This window comes from Lepidothrix coronata, unplaced genomic scaffold (genome assembly GCF_001604755.1).
Source record: "Lepidothrix coronata isolate B3197 unplaced genomic scaffold, Lepidothrix_coronata-1.0 Scaffold1, whole genome shotgun sequence".
In the NCBI taxonomy this organism is placed as follows: domain Eukaryota; kingdom Metazoa; phylum Chordata; class Aves; order Passeriformes; family Pipridae; genus Lepidothrix; species Lepidothrix coronata.
The window spans coordinates 5,332,533-5,345,128 of record NW_016690181.1 but is presented as its reverse complement, the minus strand read 5'-3'; the positions used below and the strand labels follow the sequence as shown (position 1 = coordinate 5,345,128).

The window sequence follows — 12,596 nt, the reverse complement described above, 5'->3', positions numbered from 1 at the left end:
TCTGTGCTGAGCCAGTGGTGAATAATAATGAGTGACTATAGTTAGTGTCTGAGCTAGGGAAAGCCAGGCCTCCAGCCAGCCTGGAGTTAGGAGCTCTGCTAATTATTCAGCTTAGTTAGAGCCAGCAATACACATTTTGCCTAAATGCCTTAGTCTTTTCTTCCCAATTATTTTGAGGTCTAGGAAGATACAGTCTTTTTCATGGAATTTCTGTGAAGTCAATATTTTTAAATCTAAAGCCTGTATGATTAGAGCTTTAATGTTTTGGGCATGTTTGTTTGTTTTAATCTGAGAAAAACTTTTGGATAGAAAATATCAGTTAGGCTTGTATTGGAAAAAAAAAAGTAATCACTAAAACAAGCAAATAATCTTTCCTTTTAACTTGCTTGGTTTTGGAGGGGTTGAAGTGTGACAGGATTTTGGGTCTGTTCAAAATCTAAAAAATTAGAAAATGGAGACTTCTTGCAAAGCCTTCTTCCCTACCTAAGAAGGCCTCTGTTTTTCCCAGCCCACGTGAGTCCTGCTGTTGTGCCTGTGTCTGACAACAGTGCTCATCTGGTCCATCTTGGGGATTGCAGTGAATTTGCATCCTGTCATCTGAGGAGGCGACTAGAGTAAGGAAGTTCTAATTCCATGTCTCAGATCTCATTTTAGACTTCCTTGAAAATGTGTCTGCAGCAGTCCAGGACCTGACTGGAGTGGATGAAGGCAAAGGATTGGGGATTCTGTCTAGTCCAGGTCAAAACTGACACCACCCAATAAAAATGATTCCCTGGCTGCTTTTGCAGTCTATTTCCTACTCAAAGCAAGAATTTGTCCTTGGTGGTCACTGTCAAGTAGAGAGCTGGAAGTCTGACTTTTTATCACTGAATGGCTTTGTGTTTCATGGATATTTGGGGTTTTGTTTATTACCAGCTGTGTTTCATTTTGGAAACAGGATTGATTCCCTGAAATACAAGGCTCCTGTTTCCTTTGGGGAAGAACAATTGGTAGCTGTACATATGGTAGCAGGTGGTTTCTGGCAGCAAATTTTCCATTCAGATGTTTATGATCTTGAACAGGTTCATAGCTGCTATTTGTAAAATCATCTTCTCATTAGGTCAAAGTACTTCAGAATTTCAAGGCCTGCTGCCTTCTTCTCTTTTCCCTTATTTCTTTTCCTCCCCAACCACTTCCTGTTGTTTCTAGGCTGTGCTGAATGAGCCCAGTTGCTTCTGCTGGCTCCTGGATGTCACACATATCATCACAAATGTCTCTCTACAGAACACCCCTGAGAAGAACAAGCTGGAGCAGAGATGTGATGGGAATGTTTTGCCAGACAACACACCTGGGTCGCTCCACTTAGGCTTGCCTGGGAGAGCAAGGTGGCTGCTTCTACTCCTTGCCTTGCTGATACCTAAAGAGAATTTCTGCTGCTTTGACTCAAAGAGGAGACTGCTGCTCTGAGGGTTTGCTGACTTGGACACAACAATGTGCTGGCACATCTGCTGGGTGCTGTTTTAGGATGGAAACATATGAGAGAGAAAACACCTGCCTTTTGTTAAGCATACAAAATCATATTTAGAGCTTACTCTTCCATCTTGTACTGAAGATTTTATCAGTTTAGAGGAGTTTGGGTGCCTGTTGAAGTTTGAAAATAGGATATTATGTTCTGAAGACATGGTATTTTGTTCTAAAGGCAGTGTGGATAAAACACAGAACTTAGAAATAAATTCTTGAGAGCTGAATTTCTTATGGGAAAGGAATTATTCTCTCTTGCTCTCTTGTTTGCTGCTTCTGCTGAACAAGGAAGACAAAATGAGACTATGCCACTAGAGTTGCAGTGTGAGGAAATGAGAAGACCCTTTTTAATCACAAATGCTCAATCAAGAAGCATTTGCCCGCAATGCCAAATGAGATTTATTTGTCAAATCTTAGGTAGAGGCCAGCAGGGCCTGGAACCAAACAAATGGAGGAGGTACCATACTATAAATTTGGATTCAACATATTCACTGTTAATATTCTTTCACCGACATAATATGAAAGTTATTAACCTGACTGCAAAAGGACCTGCTGGGGAGTTAAGTGTCATGTGGAGAGGATTACCACATTTTGAAAAGAATTTGTGCTGGTGACTGTAACATAATAAATGTATTAGGTACCTCTTTAGATCTTCTGTAAGTGGTAAAGAATCATTGATCACCCAGTGGTATGGGGGTTGGGGAGCTTGTTTTTGATGTTCAAGTCAGAAATGAGAGCTGAGAGTTGCTAATGAAAAGAGCACATACATTTATTATTATTATTATTATTATTCATTTTTCTGTCTTAAAGAGACCAAGAGGGAGTTGGTGCAGAGGAGTGAGAAATAAATCATTAGCATCTTCACATTTGCACTGCAGATTAATCTGGGGAAATGAGGCTGGTAGTTTTTAAGCCTCTTGTATATTTGCCAGGTGAACTTTTTAACTTGATCCCTCCTTTTACTTTTTTTTTTCCTAACCAGAAAGTTTTCTACTTACAGATTTAAAAGGTCACAAGGTTAAGCAGAAATCAGATGCTGATTTATTGCATAAGTACCCTTAACAGGTATTTTGGCCAGTGCTGTATGAAAGTTTGTTTAAAATTATGCTATTTTTTTTCCTTCCACTGGAGAGATATGACTTGGAGTTTTTATATGCCTGCTCTACTTGCCTCATGCTCACTTTGCTGAACCTTACAAGGTTCTCAGTGCAAAACTGATTTTCTGTTTTTTTTTTTTTTTTTTTCCAAATAAATGTCCAACTTGGGAGGCTGGAGGTGTCAATTCTGGTATTATTTTATGCTGACCTCAATATTCACACTTCGTTTCTCCTGCTGGTCAGTGTGTAACAGGTAAATCTTACGGCTGTCAGGAGCGAATGGCAGGTCTGAGCAAGGCTGTGTTGTGCAAGGGAAAGGAAAATGATGGCTGTTGCAATACAAAATGGAGTGAGGGCTCTGACTGAAGGAGCTGTGTTGAGTATTTAGAAATGCATCTTTAGTGGAGATAAAAAACAGAAATCCTGACTGCTTATGAACACTAGAGATCCCCTAACACGTCTTCCAACATCAAGTGCCTTAGCCAGAGTATCGGAGGTAATTAGTCGGTCTGCTTGCATTCCTTCTGCAGCCTCAATTAATTATGAGGGTCTCTTTAACTTCTGGATAAAATCGTTCTGTAGTGGTGTTATAGGATGTTAACCAGCTGCCACCTACAGCTTCCATCGATACTTTATAAATACTGTACAAAGAACTTGAAAGCGAGGTCTCTTGCTCGCAGGCGCAAGCTCTGCTCCTGCTGATCTCTTCCTCCCTGAGCACTTGGCCTAAGAAGAGGATGACTCAATCCTGCCTGTATGGGTAGCAAATACAAATGCTATAGCAAGCTAATGCCTTGGTATGCTTCAAGGGGAAAGCTGCTGCTTTTAGTTTTTCATCCCTTATTGACTGAAATATGAACAGAGGCCGGCAGAGACATATAAGCAGATTCAGTGGGAAGAGCTGTACTGAAACACATTTTGGTGGCAATTTCTTGGATAAGGTTGACAGGGAAAGTAGGTTAGATCTTTTATTAGGCCTATTGGTACTGTTGGGGGAGGTACCCTTTTAAACATGTAAATGTGATTTCTCATATCTGAAATAGAAGCATCGGCCTTGGAAACTAAATAAATACATGTTGAGAACACTTTCCCAAGTTTAGCAAAGTTATGTTAATCACTTAGACCATCTGTTGGAGAAAATCTACTTGTGAAGCTGGGATAGGTTAGGGACATGTTAGTGGGAGAAGAGATAAAGTTGTTTGTCTCTCTATGGCAGAGTCAAGTGAAAGATTTTGGGAATTGCTTGCTTTTCCTGGTGATATTAAAATTTCTTTTTTGAAGGAAGATGTTTCATTCTTTTTTAAAAGATAAATTTTCTGTGAGGCCCAAAAATTGTGATGTGTTGACTCAGTACTCTCACGACAGCAAAGTTCCTCCATTTAGCTGAAGGACAAGGCTGGCAGCTTCCTCATCTGAAGCCCCGCCTGAGCTGGGATAGCTCCAAGTATTCCTGGGGAAACTATGCCCAGCCTCTGCAGCTGGGGGATGAGACAGCTACACTGCAACTTTATCCAGAGAGGAAGCAGGGTAAGAAATATAAAGAAAAGTTAGTCACCCCAAGAAGTGTGGCTGGTTCCTAATGGCCTGCTGCCTGGGCTTTTTAGCCTGACGGCATCTCTCCTCCTTAAACACATTGTGAAATGTTGATAAATGGTTTGGATGTCATTATGACGTGGCATTTGTTCAGGAGGAGGTGTCTGTTTGTTTAAATAAAGCCCCAAAGGAGGTCCTTGTTGTCCTAGGATTTCCTCTAACTGGTGACCGAAACAGAAAAGAGAGTGTCCAGGGAAGGGACGTCACAGAAGCCTGGCTGAGTGCTGGCAGAAATGTGATTAATCTCGACTAGACAACCATGCCTGAACCACTTCCAAACTGTTGGACTCCACACTAAAGGCATAGTATATTTGTGACCACTCTCCTGTCCCTTTCAATTACCTTGTCTGTCTCTCAATTCCAAACACATTAGTCTTGTTCAAATGCTTCCTTATACCACAACGATGTGCTAATGCAAGTTGTAAGCTGCCCTTGTTACAACATTTACTGCCAGCGAAGCTCATGTGGACCAGGAGAGGTACCATTACAGGGAAAAGCAGTATTTAGCAAAAAGTAACCATCTACTTAGGTTGCCCTCCTGCCTTTCAGGAGATATCAAGGTAGAACTGAGAGCAAGTTCTTCATCTGGTCTTGTACCTGATCTGAAGGAAACAGTACGTGTGTTTGAGACCACTTGTAAAACATACAGGAAATGTGTCAAGTCTAATGGTTGTTAACATTTCCCCAAATGTGTAGTTCCTGGAAGGCTATGGAGACAAGATGTTGCACTGCTGAGGTGTAACAAGCAGGGATCTAAACCTTTTAGGAGGTTTAGGGCAGATGTGAGAACTCCAAACGAATGAAAATACATGACCCAATGCAGAGTAACAAAACCCTCAAATTGTTTGGGAGGGAAGTTTCTCCCGCCCTTCTGCTTCTCTGGTTTCTGTGAGTTAGCAGATTTGGTTTGGTCAGCGTGATTTGTGCCTCTTGGACCATCTACCGCAGTATTCTTAATTTCAGGTCAAGAGGAAGGAAATATAGGCTTCTGTGTGAAACAAAGGATGTCACGTACCGACCTCCGTTGTTACAAGAGTAGAGGACCTGGTGTAAAAAGCAAATGAAACTCAAATTTGATGAGAGAAGTAGAATCATAAAATAATTTTTAAATGTTGCAAAATATCTGCAGCAATGTTGGCTCCTGCCATTTTATTACTGAGGTCAAGGAAAGCTAATGCTTTCCTTCAGAATAAGACCCTTCTAAAAACATGTTTCCTTTTGCTCCTGGAGTAAATCTCATCACAGTTGAAGAGGGCCAGCTTTCCTTGAATTCCATAACCTACTGTTTTCCTCATGAACTGGGAGGCTTATGAAATTTCCATCCAGAACTGCTGCCATGAACCTGGGGGACTGAGGCTTGTTGGTGACTGCTTGCTGCCTCTCCATGTAGTACTGCGGTAGGTCCAACAAATAGTTGACTAACTGGTGCAGAAAGGTCACCAATCTTCTTTTTCTAACTGTCATGTCCAGCTTCAGATCCCTGTCCTGTAGCTCTTAGCTCTTGGAAAATCCAGTGCTAGGAAGGTTTGTGGTCTTTCTTTTTTTCTTCCCTAACTGCACATTGGTAGCAAATCAGGTGCTTGAAATTTTTAAAGGATTAAAGAGGGCTGTGCTGTGTGTTGAATTGCAGGTCGCTGCTCTTCTGCAAATCAAGAGAATGAAATTATTATCTGATATGACCACCTGCAAGAATGAGATTGAATAATGACATTACTACATTCAAGGGCAGATTCATTGACGTCAGATTTTGCTCAAACTTGGTGAGAGTGAATCAGATTACTCAGCCATCAAGTTCCATCATCTTGCCTCCATCACTCACTAATGACTTATACCTGGGGGAAACTAAAAATATTATCCTAGTACACCTGATCGGTTACAGAATATAATACAAGAAATAAAATGGCTTTTCAACCCCTGGTATAATTACTTATGTCTCTTCATGATGAATCATAAATACTCTTTTGATATCTACGTGTTAATTCGTAGAAATTTTAAAATACATTTTTATGTAAGTTCTTCTATTGACAAATCGTCTACAAGAAACTTATTGACTTCTCAATTGCATGAGTTATTTGAAATTATTCATGGATTGTTTTTTGGTTTGCTGATTGTTTACAAGCAATTCCTTTTTAGTATTCAGAAGCTCGTATTCAAGCGTTCAGCTTCCAGCTGCACAATTCAGTTTGTATTTTGACATATAGGTCACACAATAGTATTTCTGCTCCCTGACTAAATGTGTATAATTCATAGGATTTATCTTCTTGCACGAATATTTGCATTGAATTACAAAATTCTTATTCTGCAGCCATTCTTTAACACTTGATTATCAGCAGAAACTGAAACAATCCTTTTAAATCTTATTTACAGAGTATTTCTGGAAATGCTAATTACACAGTGGACATTACCATAAATGAACAAATTTGCTGTAAAGCTTCAGCTATGCACTCAGCTGCATTTTTATTATTTAACTGTGTTTGCCCACCTTCTTTCTATGATCTCAACATATTAATCTTTATAATACTTATTTCTTGGCCTATGTGAAATTAAGTAATTTTATGAAAGAGTTCCCCATATGTATTGTTGAGTTATAAGCATTTCCTCTGGAAACTGCATATAGCGACCTCCTTTCTCAGACCTGGCTACAGAGTGCCTTATGTGTGTCCTTCCATCTGATTTTGCAAGATTTTTCCTGTTATATGTTCCTAGAACCCTACGGTCCTGTTTAAAACCACAGTACCATGAATATAAAATCCATAGCAAATAAAAGACAACACTCTAACTGGACAAGCCAAAGCCATTAAATGAGCAATAGCAAGGCACTCTCATGAGTCCCCAGTCTTTGGTCTCACAGATCGCTTTCTCCCTTGCCCTCCCCAACTGCTCCTTGCTCCATAGAGAGAAGAGAAAAAGATTGAAAGTGTGGAGACATTTCAGTCTGAGGATTGCATTGCAAAGCAGAGAGCTTGTTTGAAATTCTTGTATACATTTCTAAAATAACAATGAGAAGCATGCTTTCTTGCTGTTCGGAGATAAGGGAAAACTGCCCTTGAAGAACTGAAGTGCCCAAAATATAAAATATCATTTCTGTTTCTTAGCACATGGACCATTTTGAAAACTCATCTTTTTTTTCCTTCACATATTCAAATAACCACAGTACGAGGCATTGTGAGTCTGGCCTCTGGATTCTCTTTGCTGTGTTTCCCTACACCTTTCACTGGTCTCTGGGGCTCAGGAGGGTGTTTATTACAGATGAATGTTTAATGTCTGCTTTGAAAAGCTACTTGTCTGGCTTGGAATTTCTGGTTGCAGTGCTCTGGAAACAGCTGCACATGGAGAAGGGCCCTGAGGAGCATTATCTGGGCACTGAGAGATTCTCCTGCATCTGGCATCTGTTTTTAGTGAGGGCTTTCTTGTGTTTCTGGTTGGCAGCTCATTTGGCAGAGCTGACACCGATTATTTTATTTGACCTTCCTCATTTCCAGTTAATCCCTGGTACAGGAGCCCACTGTCTTGAGTGTGAGCTGTGGGGACAGGACAGTCAAAGGAGATCCCTGACTCGCCTGGCCCTGGGTATGAGCAGGACAGTGTGGCAGCTGTTCAAAGGAGGCACTGAGAAAGAAAAGCTCAAAGTGAGCCAAATGCTTCCTCCACCTGTCTTGCCCCTGAGGTGAGGTCCAAGAGGGAAAGAAGCTTCCTGTTCTAGACACATGTGCTGTAACATTGCTCTGACTGCTTTTACCTGGGATGGCAGCTAGTGCCTGAACCTTAGTTTTCCTTTTCACCCGCCTTTCCTTAAAATGGCAGCTGGTTTCTGTTGTAGTTAGAGTGGGTTGAATGCTTTAGCAGCATATATCTTAGAAGCTCTGGCAAACTCACTCTGAGGTGTACTCAGGTGAGGGCTATGCACACTTCATCTCTTGTTACTGTCTTGAGACTGGCTTGTTTGTGCCTTGGAAGAGGCATTTGATCCTTTGCCTGGATGAGTTGGAACTGTGCAGGTGTTGAGAAACCTTTCAAAGGCTGTAAGGCTTGATTGTACCACGACTGTTAAAGAGCAAGGTTTCACAGCCTCCTAAGGTTTCATCCTTTCTCCCTGTTGATGGGCTCACTTACCATGTACCAGAAAGCATTTTTCAGCTGATAAAAATTATTTATTCTGGGTCCTAGCTTGAGCTGTCTGCAGACTGCTATATCTTGCCAACTGGTAGCCAGACATTAGAGCTGATTTAAGTAATCATGGATTATAAGCAGTAGCTTTCCCCAGGTGAGTCAAAGGGAACAGAAGTTTCCCCTTGGAGAAGGTCTCTTTGGCTTCTTGCAGCTAGGAAGTGCTTTCTGAGGGCCTTTAAACACTTAACTCCACCCAAAATTAAATACAGCTGTCCATAGCAGCTGTCCTAGGAGCTATGCCATAGCTGAGCTGGGAGAGTTTTGGTGGGCTCGCGTGGCCCAAGAGACCAAAACAAATAATGCAGCAGAGAGTTTTTGTGCAGTTGTTTCCTTGTCATGCTTTCCTGATGTCAATGCTGGTATGCTGCCTCCTCTAAACTCTTGTGGAATGCTGCAGTCAAAAGCTAAGTGCCAGTAAACACTCCTGTTGCTGATTATAAGGCCAATAGGTTTATTTCAGTTCACACCCTGTCTTCATTAAACTGTTTTACAAGTAATGTTGGTCTTTCCCTGTCTCTCAGTTTCACTGTTTCTAGTCTGGTGCAACATGCTGAAGTGCAGGTGTGCCATTTGTAGAAATACTGAAAAAAAAAAATTGAAGCTGAAATAACAAAAAAAAAAAAGCATGGGGAAGGGCCAGGGAAAAGATAAAGCTGTTTTCATTTTCAAGACATACCTTTGCAGGTAGCTCTGTAATAGAAAAACAGAATGTAGAGTCTTGGTTGGAAGGAATAGTCCCTGCAATGGGACCCCTTGGGTGCCACTGTCACGAGGAAACCTGAGTCAGAAGCCCTCTTTATTGTTAAGGCTGATAATAAATTGCATTTTGGCTTCCACAGGCTATTACATGACCAGGCTCCAAAAAACAGTAGCATCAGCATGTGCACTATTTTGGAAACACTTTTAAAATTGTGTGCTAGTGACCAAGGCAGAAGTCCCACCATTTATTTCAATGACATCTAGAAGTTTTGAGAATGGGGCAGATTTTTTCTTTGTTTCACTTGAAACACTTCCAAAGGCCCAGGTTTTTCAGAAATGGGTAATATTTCTTGCCTGAGGAGTCTTGAATATGTGGTTTGGGACATTTGTACAGATGCATCCCCAAACCACTGACCACTTCCAAAACCTTTGTGAAGCTGCTCTCTATCCATTTGTTTGGGATCTGATTGTGCTCATATTGCAGAAGCAGAGTTTTGCCCTCAGTTTCCATAGAATTGTAGTTTCCCTTGGCATCCCTCCTCCTGTGTTCAAGGCTCAGAAATGCTCCTTCACTAATTGCCTAGAGGTGTCCTCCAAAAGGGTATTCTCTGACAATACAGTGTTTTTACAACAGAAAACATTATCTCACATTTTAATAACTGTATAAATAACTGGGAAAGCTAGGGAGAGATGTTTCTTTGCTGACACACTGTGGCAATGAGCCAAAGAGCTTGCTTTCTACAGTTTTCAGAGGGGTGGCATCCCATTTCTTCAGTTCTGGGAGATCCTTTGGGAACAAAAAGCTGGGTTCAACCGGTGTTGTTGCAGAACCTCAGAGTATTTTATTCCGTCTGTGCCATGTAGTAACAACAACTGTCATTGATCTAAACTGCCTGACCCGCTCCATATTTGCAATTTCCATTATGCTGCCCTGTTTTTGATTACTAGCTAAGTAAGTAGGAGAGGACAGAAGAGAAAAACAGTGGAAAGGATTGGGGGAAAAGCAGCTGATGAAAAATATATGCAAATAGGGGACATGCCCTTTTAATGAAAGCTGGTATGAGTCCTCAGAAGCACCATCACCAAAAAATACCAGCAAGAAATAAATACCTTCATTCTCCCTAGTCAGTCCATTCCAATATACTATAATTCTGCTGAATGCCATGCAGCACAAAATGGCTTTAAGGTGCTTGTACAATTGAGCCTCAGCTAAAGAAACAATTACCTCACTCTATATTTCTAACACGTGCTGGAATTGCTAATGCATTTACTGGTAATCATGTTTATTTTGGACCATTGAAAAGTTTTGACGACTTATAACTTTGCATTCTAGAAAAAAAGTCTGTTAGATTTATTCTTTCCTGAAATATTTTTGGTCAGAAGTTTGGGTTTGTTTGTTTGTTTGTTTGTTTTTTAATATACAGAGAGTAGAAGCGAAAAAGAAAAACATAGCTCTTATAATATGACGATTTTTTTATTTTCTGGGAAAAGAAGAAAAAGATGGATGTATCTCTTTGCCTGGTGTTAACTTGAAGTTCTTCCTTGTCTTCTGCTGCTGTTTGTTTGGTTGACTGTATGCTCTTCATCCCTTCCAGTTACTGGCTTTCTGTGATTAATAAGTGCTTTTCTGTTGTGCAGACAAAGCTAACCTTTTTGAGGCCTTTAAGATTTATGTTATTTTGGTATCTAATTCTTCATACGTGAAAATCTAGTAGTGATTTCTGTAGGGCTCAGCTCTACCCTTGCTAAAGTTTCCTGCCATGAACAGCCCTACTGCTCAATGACAGTACAATTTCCAACCAAGTTAATTAAACTGTACTTCCTTGTGTGGTGTGGGTCTTTGCTGGCTTGCATGGTTTAATGAACTTTTCTCACTGATAATCTTTAAAGCTGCTCTAATTCGACTTAAACAGGAGCTGTATTTGCACTGTACCCTTCTATGGTAGCCTTTATTCGGAGGTTAAGTTCAGTAATTTGAAAAAATCAGATCTTTACTGTGTTTTATTTGAACCTATGCAAAGCTGGAGTCACTGCAAACTCTATGAAGAAGAAGTTAAGAACAGCAGAAGGTTGGAAACTGAGTGACAGAGGTGATGCAGAGATGATGTAGCATGTGGGCAAGGAGACCCTTGCTCAGTGGGTAATATACAGAAGGATATGAGAGGAGAGGGTGGTTTCCTCCATTTCATAGAAAATCAACTTCCTTTTCTCTTTGCACTTAGCAATCTGATTTCACGCGCTGATCACAAGATTCATTACTTTGAAGGACCAAAACCTTTGAGCCATGTGCTAGATGTTTGTAACATGATGAAAATGCTGAGACGTGTAGTATGTAATGGCTTTGTTACTGTGGTCAGGAGAATTTAGGCAGAGTTGCAGGCACTGGAATGGCATTTTGCAAGATTTTACTTTTCATTTCAAGAGGATAATGGAACAACATTTCATGTCCTTTTCCATAACTGGTTGTGGCTTTCTCTTTGCCCTTTATCAGTTGATTATTGGATTTTGTGTGGGTTTTCCTCTTGAAATACTCCTGCTAAGCCCTTTAAAATTATTGTGTCTTTCAAGAAAAACAATCAGGTCTTAAGAGGCATTTTTGGGGGAGTGGGGGAATCTAGAGTTTGTTTAAAGAAAGGAGATTTGAAGATAAAACAAGAGATATCAGTTATGCAGAACTAATGATGCATTCCAAAGGAGAGTTGAAGAGCTATACAACTCCATGAAGTGCTCCATTCTGTATTAGCTTTTGCACTGAGAAATCTTTTGAAGGACAGGAATCACATATATTATACATAAAACTGTAATACATAAAAGTATATTTGGATCTAACACTGCACGAGGAAGCCCATGGCATTCTTGTGGAGCAAGCAAATGACACTAAATTCCCTAGGCAGGAATCAAAGCCTTTCCAAACTAACCTCACTACCAGCAGATGTTTGAATTGCTATAATAGACATACACCCTCACTGCACATATAGTGTGTGCTGCCTTTGAATGTCTGTTTTCTCTCCATCTTTGTATCCTTCTGTTATTCTGGGAACATCCTGCCCAAAAGTGTCAGCATGTCCAGTCAGGTGAATTCGAGGACAGAGATATGAGAGGTAAATGAGAGCCTTTAAAAAGTATGGTAGAAAACAGCTGGATTGTCAGAGCTAATAGAGTGACAGCTTGAGTGTGAAAACCCAAATTCTGTGCTGTAGTATCCCAGGGATCAGCCAGCCCTTTATTCAAGGAAAGAGGAGAGAGCAGCAGCAGCAAACCTAAATTAACAGTTCAGGCTGACAGAAAATATTATTTCTGAGTCAAACAAGAAAGAATAGCTTGGAAAACAGACTGACTGCTGTTTATGCACTACAGATATTTCAAACTCAAAAAAAACCTAAGCAAGTAGTGATGCTTGTTAAACAATGACTTAAAATTATTTGAAGTAGCTATTAATAACGCTAATGCTTCTGTTAGGCAACCTGATTCCTAAGGGCAGGTAATTTAATCCTATTGCTAAGGAAGTGCCGTTGGTTTCTTCTTCCAATACGCTTA

At 40.4% G+C, this 12,596-nt stretch overlaps 1 protein-coding gene across 3 annotated transcripts in view; it reads left to right on the top strand.

Annotated features, from left to right (window-relative positions):
- The window catches only part of TSPAN18 (tetraspanin 18), a 120,773-nt gene that overhangs the window by 41,019 nt on the left and 67,158 nt on the right, over positions 1 to 12,596 (top strand). The window lies entirely within an intron of this gene.